Genomic DNA, 16143 nt, shown 5'->3' with positions numbered 1-16143 from the left:
GACATGTGACTGTGGGGGGATGGCTGGGGGTTGTCTTCTGGCCATGATGGACTGTGATGTCAAGATTTTGTATAAAGGAAGGACTGTTTCCTTTGTTCAGAGAGAGATCTTTGACATAGCTCTGCAAGCCCTGTGAAGTGTGTTAAAGGGTTTCTCCAAAAGGCTTGTACTGTACTGTGCTGAATACATTTTGGTTTTTCACAGAGGTTAGTGTATTGTAGTTGCATCAAGTGTGTAAAAATCTCAAGAAAAAAAAGATAACACTGAGGACCTCTGAATCAGGAGGTCTGATTACAAATCCCATCTGCTCCAGAGGTATGTAATAACAACTCTGAGCAGTTTGAGAAAAATGTACTCTGCATTTACGTGCTGGAGCTGAGATGGTTGACAACCAAGTACATCAACAACAATCTTCCTCTGTGCCATGTATAACTCCAATCAACAGTGAGTTTTCCCCGATTCTCACTAACTCCAATTTTGTTAGGACTCCTTGATGCTACACTTGGTCAAATATGTCCTTGATATCAGTGGCACACCCATCTCTGGAATTCAGGTGTTTTGTCCAGATTTGAACCAAGGCTTAAATGAGGTCTGGAGCTGAGTGTCCCTGGCAGAACCCAAACTGGTGAACAAGTTATTGCTTGTTGGTACTGTTGATGAGACCTTCCATCAATAGGATGGAAAGTGTAAGACTATTTACTTTGATCATAAGAACAGAAAAAAAAATGTTTTTTAAAAGGTGTGAAACCTGTTAAGAATGTTCAGAAGGAGTTGGATGTGCATATACAAGGATCTCAGAAAGTTGGCACGCGATTACAAAAATTAGGCAAACAGCATGTTGACCTGTGATGCAAGTGGAGTTTGGAATTACAGGAATATAGAAGTCATGCTACAGGGGTTTGGCAAGATCATATTTAAAATGTGTAATTTTTGGTCCCTATTTATGAAAGGATGTACTTATATCAGAGGCATTACAGTGAAGATTCACTATGTTGTGAGGTTGGGTAGAGTATTTATGGATTGGAAGACAGAGTGTTAGAATTTGATATTTGTAAAATGATGGAAGGGGAGAAAGAATGCATGGTCCCTTTAAAATAAGTTTGTTTTTCTATGAAAATGTGTGGGCAGCAGTATGCCAGTACTGAAAGTATTTAAATTGAAATATTTTTATCAAAACGTCGTGCAGTTAGCAGGTAAAGCAGCAGTTTTGTTATCAAGACATCAAATTTTGAATTTAGCGAATCAATTTGAGTCAAGCCCTTAGACATTAAAAATCAATTAAATTTAAATCTGATGGTTTTGACTACCTAGTACCAATCCTACTGTAAGAAATTAATAGGCCATCAAGGGTATAAAGGATGAGGGCATTTGAAAATCAGTGCCATCTGCCAAGCAATAACAATCTTTAGCTCTCAGAATAATAAATAAAGGTACTGCAGCAATCTTAACTAAACAAACAGCAGAATTCACAGAACATTCCTGACAAGAATGGACATAAGAATTTGAAAGAGAAAGGCATTCCTAAAAAATGAACAGAGGAGAGGGCGCGTAGCATTCTGGAAGACATAACCTGGCTGAAATTTTGACAGATTAAATTCTAATTTTTATTTTTAGTTTATGTAAGTGGGACTTATATTTATTGAACCAGCATACCATTAGAATTTTGTTTTATTTGGGAATAATAGTTATAAGGGAATTGTTCAGTTTGTTAGTGATTCTGTTGATTTGTTCACTTTTTGAGTTAGATTAAACAGTTGATTATAGAGTGAGTGAAAGGATTTCATTTCATTTAGCCACTCCTTTATAACAGATTGTGGAGTGAAAGGTAGGTTATAGCACTTTTTGCGCATCTTTTAACAGATTAAAAGGTGAGGGGAGCCTCTCTGGCTGCTTTGGTTTTAGTTAGCAGAAGGGGTTTGACCTCCGCTTTGTAACAACTAGATTGGAATGATAAAGTTGCCTGCGTCATAGAGTCAAAGAGACATACAGCACAGAAACAGATCCTTTGGTCCAACTTGTCCATGCCAACGAGATATTCCAACTCAATCTAATCCTATTTGCCAGTATGATGAGAATAAATTGGGCCCATGTTTTCTGGAGTTTAGGAGTATAGGCCTGATCTAATTGAAACATGCAAAATTCTGAATGGATTTGACAGGGTCAACATTGAGAGGTTGCTTCCGTTGGCCAGGAAATCTAAAGCATGGTGGCGCTGTCTCAGATTAGGGAAATGACTATTTAGGATCAGATGTGTACCTTTCAGAATTGTCTCCTCCAGTGAATTATAGATAAGCTGTTATTGGATACATTTAAGGCTGAGAATTTTTTTTCTCATGGAATCAAATCATAAAGGAAGTGGTGGGAAAGTGGAGATGAAGCCCACAATCAGCTATGGTGGTATAGAATGGTGGAGCTGGCTTGACAGACGACATTGTCTTCTCCTGTTTATATCTCTTGTATGTCATTGTGATAGTCTGGTTTTGGGGTGTATAACCAAGTCTCAGTGTCATCGTGATACGTAGACAAAGTGTTATTGTATCGTGTTGTATCATGTACATGAAAAATGGAAATAGCTTAGTATGCCATCTGGGGCCTTACTGAAAATAGCCATAAAGAAATCAAACATGGAGACTGTCCACAAGCCACGACAGGGAAATTACAATATGGGACTTTGTGCATGCTAAACCAAAACAGCAGCTTCCTATAAACCAACAGATCACATCAAAGCTCTGCATTCCTATCTCATTAAGTTGTAAATTGTTGTGGGCAATTGTATAGCTAACTGGAGAAGATAAGGTTCCATGCATCTTCAATGCTGGTGGAACCCAGCCAATCTGTGCAAATTCCAGGTTGAAGCATTTGCAGTCATTTTCAGCGGATATTCCAGCACAGTCTCTCCCTCAGGTTATCACCTTTATAGATACCAGATGTCAATCTGTTAGCGTTATTCCACAGGATTATGAAACAATGGCTGAACACACTAAATGCAACAACTGAAGTCCAGACCTGAATCCTGTCTAGATCCTGGGCACAACTGAAATCATGTATACAGTACTGAACACAATACAAGTATCAACAAATGTCTCCATTTAAGCTTACTGACTCAGCACGGAAATAGACCCTTCGGTCCAACTCATCCATTCTAACAAAGTTTCCCAAATTAAGCTAGTCTCAGTTGCCTGCATTTGGCCCACATCCTTTTCAACCTTTCCTTTTCATGTATCTATCAAATGTCTTAAATATTGTAACTGTACCTGCATTTACCACTTTCTCTGGCAGTTCTTTCCAGGTACTAATGATCCTTTGTGTAAAAATGTTGCCCCTCATGACTCTTATAGATCTTTCTCCTCTCACCTTACAATTATGTCCTCTAGTTTTGAACTCCCCAACCATTTACCTTATATGCCCCACATTACTTTATAAACCTCTGAGGTCTCCCCTCAACTTCCTGTGCTCCAGTGAAAAATGTCTCAGCTTATCCAGTCTCTCCACATAACTCAAACACTTCAGTCCCAATAACATCCTTGTGAATCTTTTCTGCACCCTCTCCATCCTCTGACAGGGTAACCAGAAATGTACACAGTACACCAGAAGTGGCTTCAGCAACATGCTATGCAACCACAATGTGACATTCCAACTCCTAACCTCAATGGTCTGAGCAATAAATGTAAGCGTACCAAACACCCACAGGTTATTGACACATCTGATATAGTTTAGATCTAGGATACGACCTTGTGGAGCTTCTGAATTGATTTCCTGCGAATGAAGATGGTTGTAATTGTTTGAGCTGAAAATGTGTTGCTGGAAAAGCGCAGCAGGTCAGGCAGCATCCAAGGAACAGGAGAATCGACGTTTCGGGCATCAGCCCTTCCTGAAGAAGGGCTGATGCCCGAAACGTCGATTCTCCTATTCCTTGGATGCTGCCTGACCTGCTGCGCTTTTCCAGCAACACATTTTCAGCTCTGATCTCCAGCATCTGCAGTCCTCACTTTCTCCTCTGTGATTGTTTGAGGTCAAGCATCTTCACTGATGACTGTACAGCTGAGACCTTGTGCTCCAGAAAGACAACAAACAAGTCAGGAGTGTGATGGAGTAGTCTCCGCTTGCCTGGATTGGTGCAGCCCACTAACACTTAAGAGGCTCAGTAAATAAAGGAGAAAACAGCTTGCAAGCCATCTACAATCTTCAACAATTACTCCCTTGATCACGGATGTCCAGTAGCATCAGTGTATGTTATCTGTAAGATACACTACAGTAAAATAGCAAGGCTCCTTTGAATGCACCTTCCAAACATGTCTTTTACAATCTGCAAGGACAATTGGAACAGATGCACGGAACCTCTCTCACCGGCAACTTCCCCTCCATTGTGATTATGAAATATACCACTATTTATCGAGTGTTATTGGGTCAAAATTTTAAACATCCTTCCGAACAGCACTGTGGGATTGTCCCTTCACCACAAGGACAGGCATTCAAGAAGGCAGTTCACCACCACCTCCAGGGTAATTAGGGTTGCAAGTGCAAATTGGAATAACAAATGCTGACATAGCCAGCAACACACCTATCCCATGAATAGATTTTTTTAAATATCTAAACTCCCCTCCTCGTGAAACTGGTTTGGTGAAGTTAATGTGCTGGAACCTAACCAACAATTTAAGGTATTGCCTAAGTATTTCCTATTCTTAGAAAACAGGGCAATTCTCAGCTTAATTGGTTTTGTCCTATCAGTCAACCCTCAACCAAGTGTTGGAAAGAACACCAACACTACTATCTCATAGTCCATTATCATCGAGAACCTGCTCATTGATGCACAGTTCATGTTCTGTTATTGTGTCCTTGGTTCAATCAGAAAAAAAAGGTTGAATTCAAGAGTTGCAATGAGATAAACTGCCCTTAACATCAAGGAAACGTTCAACCAAGTTTAGCATCAAGGCTCTGCAGTAAACTGAGAGCAATGAGAATCAGAGGGACAACTTTCTTTCACTGGCTGACATCATACTTAACATTAGCAGATTGTTATGGTTATTGGACACCTCTCATCTAAGCCCCAGACATCACTGCAGGTGTTTCTCAAGGCCATGACCTGTGCCTTGTCACCTTTAGCTGCTTCATCAACAATATCCCTCCATCATGAGGCCAGAAGTGGGGCCATTTTCTAATTACAAAATGTTCAGAGCTGTTTGCAACCAAATGATTTCCATCTGTGCCTTCAGGAAGTGAAATCTGGACAAGATTCAGATTTTGGCTGATAAATGGCAAATTTTCAGGCCAGGAGAAAGTGAGGACTGCAGATGCTGGAGATCAGAGCTGAAAATGTGTTGCTGGAAAAGTGCAGCAGGTCAGGCAGCATCCAAGGAACAGGAGAATCGACGTTTCGGGCATATGCCCTTCTTCAGATTCCTGAAGAAGGGCTTATGCCCAAAACATCAAATCTTCAGGCCATCCAAGCACAAAGTAATGATCAAATCACCTCCCCCAGAGACTCAATGGAATTATTGTCACTGAATTTTTCAATGTCCTGGAAGTGAGGGAAAAGATTGCTGTGCCTTTGGCGATGATCTTTGCGTCCTCACTGTCCACCGGAGTAGTACCAGATGGTTGAAGGATGGCAAATGTTACTCCCTTTCAAGAAGGGGAAGAGGGATAACCCTGGGAATTGCAGACCATTCAATCTTACATCAATGGTAGGCAAATCATTGGAGATGATTTTGAGAGATAGGATTTATTATTTACAAAAGCACAGTTTGTTTAGAGATAAAGAGAGCTTTGTGAGGGGCAAGTCATGCCTCTCAAGCCTTACTGAATTCTTTGAGAGTGTGACAAAACACATTGAAGGTAGAGCAGCGAATGTGGTGTATATGAATTTTAGCAATGTGTTTGATAAGGTTTCCCATGGTAGAGTGATTCAGAAAGTAAGTAGGCATGGGATACAGGGAAATTTGGTTATTTGGATACAGAATTGGCTGGCCTACAGAAGATAATGGGTGGCATTGGATAGAAAGTATTCAGCCTGGAGCTCAGTGACCAATGATGTTCCACAGGAATATGTTCTGGGATCTCTGCTCTTTGAGATTTTTATAAATGACTTGGATGAGGAACTGGAAGGTTAGGTTAGTAAGTTCACCAATGACATGAAGGTCGGTGGAGTTGTGGATGGTGTGGAGGGCTGTTGCACATTGCAATGCGACACTGACAGGATGCAGAGCTGAGCTGAGAAGTGGCAGATGGAGTTCACCTGGGAAACTGTGAAGTCGTTCATTTTGGAAGGTCAAATTTGAATGATGGTTATAGGGTTAAAGGCAGGATTCTTGGCAGTGTCCATATCCATAGATCCCTCAAAGTTGCCACACAGGTTGATAGGGTTGTTAAGGCTTATGGTGTGTTGACTTACATTAGCAGGGGGATTGAGTTTAACAGCCGCAAGGTTATCTTGCAGCTCTATAAAGCCCTGGTTCGACTACACTTGAAATATTGTGTTCAGTTCTGGTTGCCCCATTATAGGAAGGATGTGGAAGCTTTAGAGAGGATGCAGAGGATACTTACCAGGATGTTCCCTGGACTGGAGGGCATGTTTTATGAAGAAAGGTTAAGGGGGCTAGGTATTTTCTCACTGGAGTGAAGAAGGATGAGAAGCATAGATAGAGTAGGTAGCCAGAGACTTCTCCCCAGGGCAGAAATGGCTATCACGAGTGGACATAATTTTAAGGTGATTGGAGGAAGATTTAGGGGAGATGACAGAGGTAGATTCTTTACACAGAGTGGTGGGTACATGGAATGCACTGCTAGTAGTGGTGGTAGAGTCAGATACATTAGGGACATTTAAGTGACTCTTGGATAGGCACACGGATGATAGTAAAATGTAGGTTAGTTTGATCTTAGAGGAGGATAAAAGGTTGGAACAAAATTAAAGGCCAAAAGGCCAATATTATGCTATATCGTTCTATGTTAATATCTTGGAAAATTAACTGGAATGAGCACATACATGCTGTAGCTATGAGAGCAGATCAGAAGCTGCAAATTCTGTGGCAAATAACTTGCAAGTCAGGAGTGTGATGGAATACTCATTTGCCTGGAGTTCCAAAAACAGTGGAAGATCTGTCCATGGGAAAGCACTATTTAGTTGGCACCCCATTCATGAACTTACTCAATCTCATGTAGTTTGTAATTTGTATTGTCTAGCTGAGGATATCTTTCTGACTTGAAAACTCATTGCCATTTCTCCATTAATTCTGCTTCAAAATCATAAAAGCCCTTTGTAAAAAGACAGATTGCTGCAGTTCAAGAAGCTAGCTTTTCATCACTTTCACAAGGGCAAAAGAAGGGCGGCACGGTGGCACAGTGGTTAGCACTGCTGCCTCACAGCGCCAGAGACCCGGGTTCATTTCCCGCCTCAGGCAACTGTCTGTGTGGAGTTTGCTCATTCTCCCCGTGTCTGTGTGAGGTTTCCTCCGGGTGCTCCGGTTTCCTCCCATGTTCCAAAAATGTGCAGGTTTGGTGAATTGGCCATGCTAAATTGCCCGTAGTGTTAGGTGAAGTGATAAATGTAGGGGAACGGGTCTGGTTGGGTTGCTCTTCGGAGGGTCGGTGTGGACTTGTTGGGCCAAAGGGCCTGTTTCTACACTGTAAGTAACCTAAAAACAAATATGGATCTTATCAGTGATTCATAGGAACGTAGTATCATAGATGTTAAGTCAAGAGGAGGAAGAGGCTGAAATAGTCAACTATATTGAAAATTATGGAAAGGTTGAGCAAGGTTTAAAGAAACAACTGCCTAGTAACTATCACAAAGAATAATCTTAGTGGCTTTGACCAGAACGATTGAACACGATTGTTGGAATTAAAACCAGGTTGGCTACAGATTTGTGTAGTCATGGACGTGGCATCTTCAAAAACAGAGATGAAGAGGAGGTTAAACATTGGAGCTCAAAGAAAGTTAGAGTACTTCGCAAAGTATAATCACACCGTTATAATATCTGGGCAAATCTGCAGGTGTCCATTGTACTAATGTATGCAGAAAGCTTATTTATATGTATTTATATAGTACCATTTGTGATGTTCCAAAGCACTTAACAGTCAATGCTGTGTAAGTAACTCTGGCAGCTAATTCTGTGCACAGTAAATTTCCAGAAAGAAAAACAAATTAGTTAAATGACAAGTTTAACTGTTGTTAGTGATTTTGGCTGTATTATATTGACACATTGTCTGTTGTGTTGAATAATGTTACAATCATTAGGTAAGTGTATTTTCTGACACCATAACTAATATCATTGGAGATCTATTAATATAACATTGTTCAGAATACACTGCGTTGTGCAAGATCTGTCTTGGCTCCAGGTCTGTTAGGCCTGTCTGATTTTTACTGATTGATAATTGTTCCATTTTATAGTTAGCATGTGACATCCCAGAATAACCAAGAAGTGTTGGTAGACTGACATTCCTACACCCATTTCATATTTTTTAAACATAAAATTAAACATTTGTGGCTTTTGCAATGTATTGACACAGCATATCAATTAAACAAATGAAAGATACATCGGTTAGTAGAAGATATGGTAGATCTGGCATAATCTGTGGAGACAGACAAACAGAGTTCATGTTTCAAATCGATTATGACTTACTTGGAACTGGTTCGGAGCTGATCTTGAAGCATAAACTCTATTTCTCTGTCCACAGATGCTGGCATAGATGCTGAACTTCTTCACACTTTGTTTTTATTTTAGATTTCCAGCATCTGCAGTACTTTGTTTTTACTTGTGTGATGTCCTGGACTGATTTCAAGCATCTGAGGGGGATTGAAAAGGAACTTTCCAGAGATTTCTTTTTTACCTTAATCATTCTAATTCTTTTTCCTGTACATTTTTACTCTTCCAGGAGGTTACATGACTACAGGGAAGGGTGCAGATGTAGAGGTCTGATCATGATACTTCACTTATCATACGGGGCAAGCTTGATGACCTTTTCTTTTGCTCAATTTCATATGGTTTTTGATTGACATTCCTACACCCATTTCATTTTGTTAAACATAAAATTAAACATTTGTGCCTTTCGCAATGTATTGAAAGAGCATATTAATTAAACAAATGAAAGATACATCACTTAAAGGGATAAAAACAAGAGAGAAAAGTGGTGCAACTGTTAACAAAAGAAATTAAACATAGTATCAGATTAACAGAAGAGGTTTATAATGTAGCCAAAAATGATAAACTATTCACAAACAGAAAACTGGATTTTGAAATCATCCACAGTAATAAGATTAAAAGAGAGATTAGTGAACATATTGTTTCTTAGAGGCAGTGACAGGAAAGATTACAATGAGGAATAAGGAAATAGCACAGGGGCATGATTCAGATAGTTAAAATATCTTCACTACAGAGGATATAAAAAGCGACGGGGAATAATGGGCATGTGAAAATTAGGGATTTAGCACGTTAGATAAAAAGCACATACTTAATTAAAAGCCACCAAATCCCCTAAACCAAATGGTCTACATCCTCGTGCTTTAAAAGAGATGGATACAAAGTCAGTGGATGCATTAGCTTTAATCTTCCAGAATTCCCAAGATTCCAGGTAAGCCTCCTCATGAACTGGAAAGAACCTGCCATTAAATAAAAGGAGAAAGAGAAACAGAGAACTATATATCACTAAGTAATCTAGAATTTATTGTATGGTGTGTATGTTACGGCACAAAATTATTATACCATTAGGAAGAGTTAATGTAGACTTATTAAATCTAAGTCTTGTTTTTCAAGTTAGGTTACACAAAAGTAAGAACCATGGGATTTGAGCAGTGTCATCATGTGGTTTTAGAATTTGTTAATGAACAAAAAGCAGACTGCAGGAATAAATGGGTCATTTTTGGCTAGCAGACAATAAATTGCAAAATACTGCAAGGATCAGAAGTTTAGTCTCAGCTGTGTACAATGAATTAGATTAGGAAACCATATGAAATGTATCCAGATTTGTTGACAATGTTCGGCAAAAGTAAGCTGTGAGGAAGAGGCAGAGACTGCAAAGTGATTTAGGTTGGTTAAGCTAGCATATGGCAAATGGAATATAAAACGAGCGCAATATTATCCACTTCTGTTGGAAATTGGTTTTAAAAATGTATTTTTAAATGATTGAGGAACTGAGAAGTGTTTGAAATCAGAGGGGACTTGGTGTCCTTGTACACGAATCACTAAGTAAGTATGCAAATACAGCAAGTGATTGAGAAAACAGTGATATTTTAGCCATTATTGCAAAGGCTTTGGAGTATAAGAGTGAAGCATGTTTTCTGTTATTTGTATACAGCCTTGGTGAGACCACACCGAAATGATTCTATGCAGCTTTGGTCTGCACAGCAAAGGAAGGATATACTTGCCTGAGAGGAGTGCAGTGTCGGTTCAGTAAACTGGTTCCTTGGCTGAGAGAGGATTGTCCTATGAGGACATATTGATTTGACAAACACTAAATGATGTAATAGAAACACAAAGTTATAACATTTGACATATTGATGCTTCCTTTACCTGGGGAATCTAGAACCTGAGGCCACCAACTCAGAAAATTTATAAGGTACTGTAGGGTGAATTAGTAAGGGTTTTCTTTCTTACAATTAGGGAAAGAAATTATCCGCAAGATGTGAGAAAGTCTGTGACAGTGAAAAAAAAAATAGCTCAAACTCACATTTTGCCCGAAACGTTGATTTCGCTGCTCGTTGGATGCTGCCTGAACTGCTGTGCTCTTCCAGCACCACTAATCCATTCATTACCTGTCAACTGTAAATCAATACTTCAAAAAAAACCTGTTTCTCTTCATTTAAAAGGTCCCATTTCTATAATGGCTTTCATTACATCCAGACACCCTAAAGACTTCACAGCCAATGAACGACTTTGGATTTTGGTACTGCAACAATGACGATATATTCCCAAATCATAATGATGAGTGACTTGGAGGGGGCTTGTTCCCAAATATCAACGACCAAATATCAACCACTTTTGTCTTTTTAGATGATGGTGGCCATGAGTTTGGAAGGTGTTGTTCAATGAACTTGGTGAATTTCTGCAATACTTCTTGCAAAAAGCACACACTGATGCTCCTGTCCATTGATGGTGGAAGGAGTGAATAATTGTGGATGTTGTACTAAGACTGCTTTGTACTGGAAGCTATCAAACTTCTTGGATGTTACTGTAGCTGGACTCATCTAGACAGATGAGATATTTCATCACACTCTTGATGCCTTGTGCCTTGTGCCTTGTACGTGGTCCACACATTTTGGGGAGTCAGGTGGTGAGTTAGTCACTGCAGAACTCCTAGCATCTGATTTAAAACTGACACCACACAGATTGTAAGATTCATGAAAGTGTCACAAGGCTGGTCCCTTTATCCTAAAAGCTGTTAAGTGTAGTTTGGATAGACTGGGTTCTGTAGGGGTTTTTTATTTTGTTCTTTGTGTTTCATTATGTAATTTTATGAATAAATTTCTGTCTGTTTTAAAACCTGTTTGTCAACCTTGCTAACTTCGGGTAATTTTCACCGTACACTTACACAAATTGCAAAGTTATGGTATGGGCTGCCTGCTTAAGAACGTTTTGAGTGGTCTGGCCTAGTCCATAATAAAAGTGGCTCACAAACACCTTTCAAAGGGCACTTCAGATGGGTAATAAATTCTGACCTTACCAATACACACACATCCCATTAAGAAATTAAAATTTCTTAGGCATGCAGTGTCATTACAGCCAGATGAAATCAAGTTGAGATGCAAGCGGGATGCAGTATTAGGAAGAGGACATTATTCAGTCAGACTTTCAGGATGTAAGGAAAGATGACTGAAATGTGGTAGGCTCCACAGTTGAGCAGAGTGCTGCACAACAGAAGTGTACAGAATAGCTACGGAAAATTATCAGAGCAATCTGCACTCAAGAAGGCTCAAGCTCCCTGCACCTACCTACTAAACAAAAAGTCACTTCAACTTTCAAATAGATAACACCAAAATATTATAATTAAAGGGAAGAAACTATCAGGTACAACTGTATGAGTATTGGCAAGGTGATTTGTTGAGAGAGAGGACAGTTAGAATGTCAGTTTTGCATCACAGCCACAAAAGGCAGGATAATAGGAATCTGGAGAGGATTGAATGAGATCCCCTTCATGGAAGCTGTCTTACATCATGTTTGACACAGCATGAAGTATAATTGTATTGCAGTGTCAAACCTGGTGAAAATCGGTTAGATTCTGCAGGCTTTTTACATGCTTATGCAGAGATGATTAAAATGTTTTGAAAAAACCAGGCTCTCCCACGCATACTATTAAATTATTCCAAGTTTACCAGCCAAGAATAGAATTTCAAGCCTGCATACATTGAAAAGTTACCTTGTGAGGAAAATCAGCTTTGTAGCAGAAGTAATGTAGTGCCAACTGCAAATCCATATTGTAGTTAATAATCTGATCAGTAGCCAGAGCATGACAGCAGGTACTATATTTCATTCTAAACTCAGTATTTGATTATTTGAAACTATAAACTTCCAAACTTCTGTGGCACTCTCCAGTTAGCATAAATTATTTTCTAGGTAATCCAAGATGGAGGATGGGAAAAAATTGTGGCTGTAAGAGCTCCTCCTTTTTTTGAAGTAATTTAGGTTTTAGGTGTGATTTCCTCAAATTCCAGGAGCAGCAATTACTGTTTCATATGCTGTTGCATTGTTTTGGAACTTTTGGAGAAAAAAAAGTCAAAACAATGGCACTTTTAAAAGGGAGAAAGACAGACAAAAGGCAGCAAATGGTCAGTGATGGAGACCGAGAAAGAAACTTACACTGCTAACTGACACAGCAGTGAATCTGCACAGTTACTGCCTTTGCTGGCTGAATTCATGTATCTTTGGACATCGGAGTGTATCTAGAAAAACTTAGCAAACAGCGAAATTCATAATTGATCTTGATGTGGGCGAGCTCACAGCACAGGAACAGACAAGTGCATAGTTCTTAAGTATAGCCTTCCTTTAAATCTACAGTAGTGAGTAGAGTTGGTTCTGTCATGGTTATATGTTTTATTGAGAACTGTCTCTTGATTAAATTTTTAAAATATAAGCTGTAAGTATTAAGTTAGCCCGGGGCAGTTTTTTTTTAGAGCAATAAGACAGGGCTATTTTCTGGATCTGTAGATTGTGAAGGAGCAAAGATGGCCTTTAGTAGAGTGATGCTCTTCTTGTCCAATGTGGGCATTTTAGGGTGAGCTTACATGTTACTGAGGATTATTTCTGCAGGAAGTGCCTTTGGTTGCGAATCCTATAGGATCGAATGGATCGGTAGGAGTGACAGTTAGAGACAATAAGGAATTTACAAGAGCTTTGGGTGTGATAGATGGCAGTTATAGGGAGAAGAGCTGCAGATACAGTCCGATAGATGGGTTAACTCCAGGAAAGGTAGGAGAGGTGGGCAGGTAGTGCAGCAGTCTTCTATGGCTATTCCCATTTCAAACAAGTGTACTGTTTTGGAAAATGTAGGGGATGAAGGACTCTTAGAGGAATGTAGCACGAAAGACAAGTTTCTGCTATTGAGACTGACTCTAATGTAATGAGGGGTACGTTGGGTTCCAAGCGATCGATTGTGATGGGGACTATTTAGTCAGAGGCACAGACAATGTTTCTGTGGCTGGCAGCAAAACATCAGAAATGGTGAAAAGCAGAATGGTGTGTTGCCTCCCTGGTGCCAGTATCAAGGATGTCTCGGAGAGTGCAGAATGTTCTCCAAGGGAGAGGGACCAGCAGGAGGTCATTGTACACATTGGAAGCAACAACTTAAGAAGGGAAGAGGATGAGATTTTGTAGGGAAAATAGAGAAAATTAGGCAGGCATTTAAAAAGGAGGTCCTCAAGGTAGTAATATCTGGATTACTCCCAGTGCTAAGAGCTAGTAAGGGTAGGACTAGGAGGATAGAGCAGATGAATGTGTGGCTGAGGAGCTATTGCATGTGAGAAAGGTTCACATTTTTGGATCATTGGAATCTCTTCTGGGGTAGAAGTAATGGATTTCACCTGAATTGGAAAGGGCCCAATATACCCGCAGGGAGATTTGCTAGAGTTGCTCAGAAGGATTTAAACTAGTAAGTGGGGTGGGACCCAGGGAGATAGTGAGCAAAGAGATCAATCTGAGACTGGTACAGTTGGGAAAAGGAGTGAGTCAAACAGTCAGAGCAGACAGGGACAAAGCAAATAACAAGGCAGGACTGAAAAGTTAAACTGCATTAAATTCAATTCAAGAGGACTAAACGGAAGGCAGATGAACTCAGGGCATGATTAGGAACATGGGACAGGGATATCATAGCAACTACAAAAATGTGGCTCGGGGATGGACAGGACTGGCAGTTTAGTGCTCCAGGATACAAATGCTATGGGATTGATAGAAAGGGGGACAAGGGAGGAGGGGGAGTGGCGATTTTGATAAGGAATAGCATTACAGCTGTACTTCAGAAGGATATTCTTGGGAATACATCCAGAAAAGTTATTTAGGATGAAAATGAGAAATAAGAAATGAATGATCACCTTATTGGGATTGTATTTATCGACCCCCTAATAGCGGGAAATTGAGAAGCAAATTTGTAAGGAGATTTCAGTCATCTGTAAGAATAACAGGGTGGTTATGGTAGGGGATTTTAACTTTCCAAACATAGACCAGGACTGCCATAGTGTTAAGGGTTGAAAAGGAGAGGAATTTAAGTGCGTACAAGAAAATTTTCTGATTCAATATAAGGATGTACTTACTAGAGAAGGTGCAAAACTTTACATATCCTTGGGAAATAAGGCAGGGCAGATGACTGAGATGTCAGCGAGGGAGCACTTTGGGGCCAACGACCATAATTCTATTAGTTTTAAAATAGTGATGGAAAAGGATAGACTGGATCTAAAAGTTGAAGTTCTAAATTGGAGGAAGGCTAATTTTGACTGTATTAGGCAAGAACTTTCCTCAAAAGCTGACTGGGGGCAGATGTTCGCAGGTAAAGGTACAGCTGGAAAATGGGAAGCCTTCAAAAATTAGATGAGAGTCTGGAGATAGTATATTCCTGTTAGGGTGAAAGGAAAGGCTGGTAGGTGTAGGAAATTCTGGATGATTGGAAAAATTCAGGTTTATTTTTAGAAAAAGAAGGCAACATTTCTCAGGTACAGACAGGAGAGATCAAGAGAATGCTTTGAGTAGAAAGGCAATAGGAGTATAGTTAAGAGGAAAGTCAGGAGGGCAAAAAGGGGACATGAGATAGGTTTGGCAAGTAGGGTTAAGGAAATTCTAATGTATTTTTATAAATACATTAATGACAAAAGGGTAACTAGGGAGACAATAGGGCCCCTCAAAGGTCAGCAAGACAGTCTGTTATGTGAAGCCACAGGAGATGGGGAGATACGAAATGTGTATTTTGCATCAGTGTTTACAGTGGAGAAGAACATGGAAGATATAGAATGTGGGGAAATAGATGGTGACATTTTGAAAAATGTCCATATTACAGAGGAGATGGTGCTGAATGTCTTGAAATGCATTAAAGTGAATAAATCCCCAGGACCTGATCAGGTGTACCCTAGAACTCTGTAGGAGTCTAGGGAAGTGATTGCTGGGCCCCTTGCTAAGATATTTGTATCATCGATAGTCATAGGTAAGGTGCTGGAAGACTGGAGGTTAGCTAACGTGGTACCACTGAGGAATGAAAGGTGGTATGGAAAAGCCAGGGAACTATAGACCTGTGAGCCTGGTATTGGTGGTGGGCAAATTGTTGGAGGGAACCCTGAAGGACAAGATTTACATGGATTTGGAAAGTCAAGGACTGATTAGGGATAGTCAACATGGCTTTGTGCGTGGGAAATCATGTGTCACAAACTTCATTGAGTTTTTTGAAGAAGTAACAAAGAGAATTGATAAGGACAGAGCAGTGCACATAATCTATATGGACTTCAGTAAGGTGTTCGACAAGGTTCCCCCATGGGAAACTGGTTAGCAAGGTTAGATCTCATGGAATACAGGGAGAACTAGACATTTGGATACAGAACTGGTTTAAAGGTAAAAGACAGAGGGTGGTGATGGAGGGTTGCTTTATAGACTGGAGGCCTGTAACCAGTGGAATGCTACAAGGATCAGTGTTGGGTCCACTACTTTTTGTCATTTATATAATGATTTGGACGTGAAC

General features: G+C 40.0%; 1 protein-coding gene across 2 annotated transcripts in view; it reads right to left on the bottom strand.

Moving 5' to 3' along the window:
* LOC140493772 (carbohydrate sulfotransferase 1-like) overlaps window positions 1–16143 on the bottom strand; it is an 87197-nt gene that overhangs the window by 31463 nt on the left and 39591 nt on the right. The window contains exons 3-4 of one of the 2 annotated variants that reach the window (XR_011963763.1): window positions 10663–10747; window positions 9134–10446 (exon numbers count right to left, since the gene is read on the bottom strand). The exons of the other annotated variant lie outside the window; for it this stretch is intronic. The gene's annotated coding sequence lies outside the window, so the exon portion shown is untranslated. Of the gene's footprint in view, window positions 1–9133; window positions 10447–10662; window positions 10748–16143 lie in introns of those variants that run through there. 2 annotated transcript variants of the gene reach the window in all.

Source organism: Chiloscyllium punctatum, chromosome 22, assembly GCF_047496795.1.
Source record: "Chiloscyllium punctatum isolate Juve2018m chromosome 22, sChiPun1.3, whole genome shotgun sequence".
NCBI classification, from domain to species: Eukaryota; Metazoa; Chordata; class Chondrichthyes; order Orectolobiformes; family Hemiscylliidae; genus Chiloscyllium; species Chiloscyllium punctatum.
This window is presented reverse-complemented; position numbering and strand designations above follow the sequence as displayed.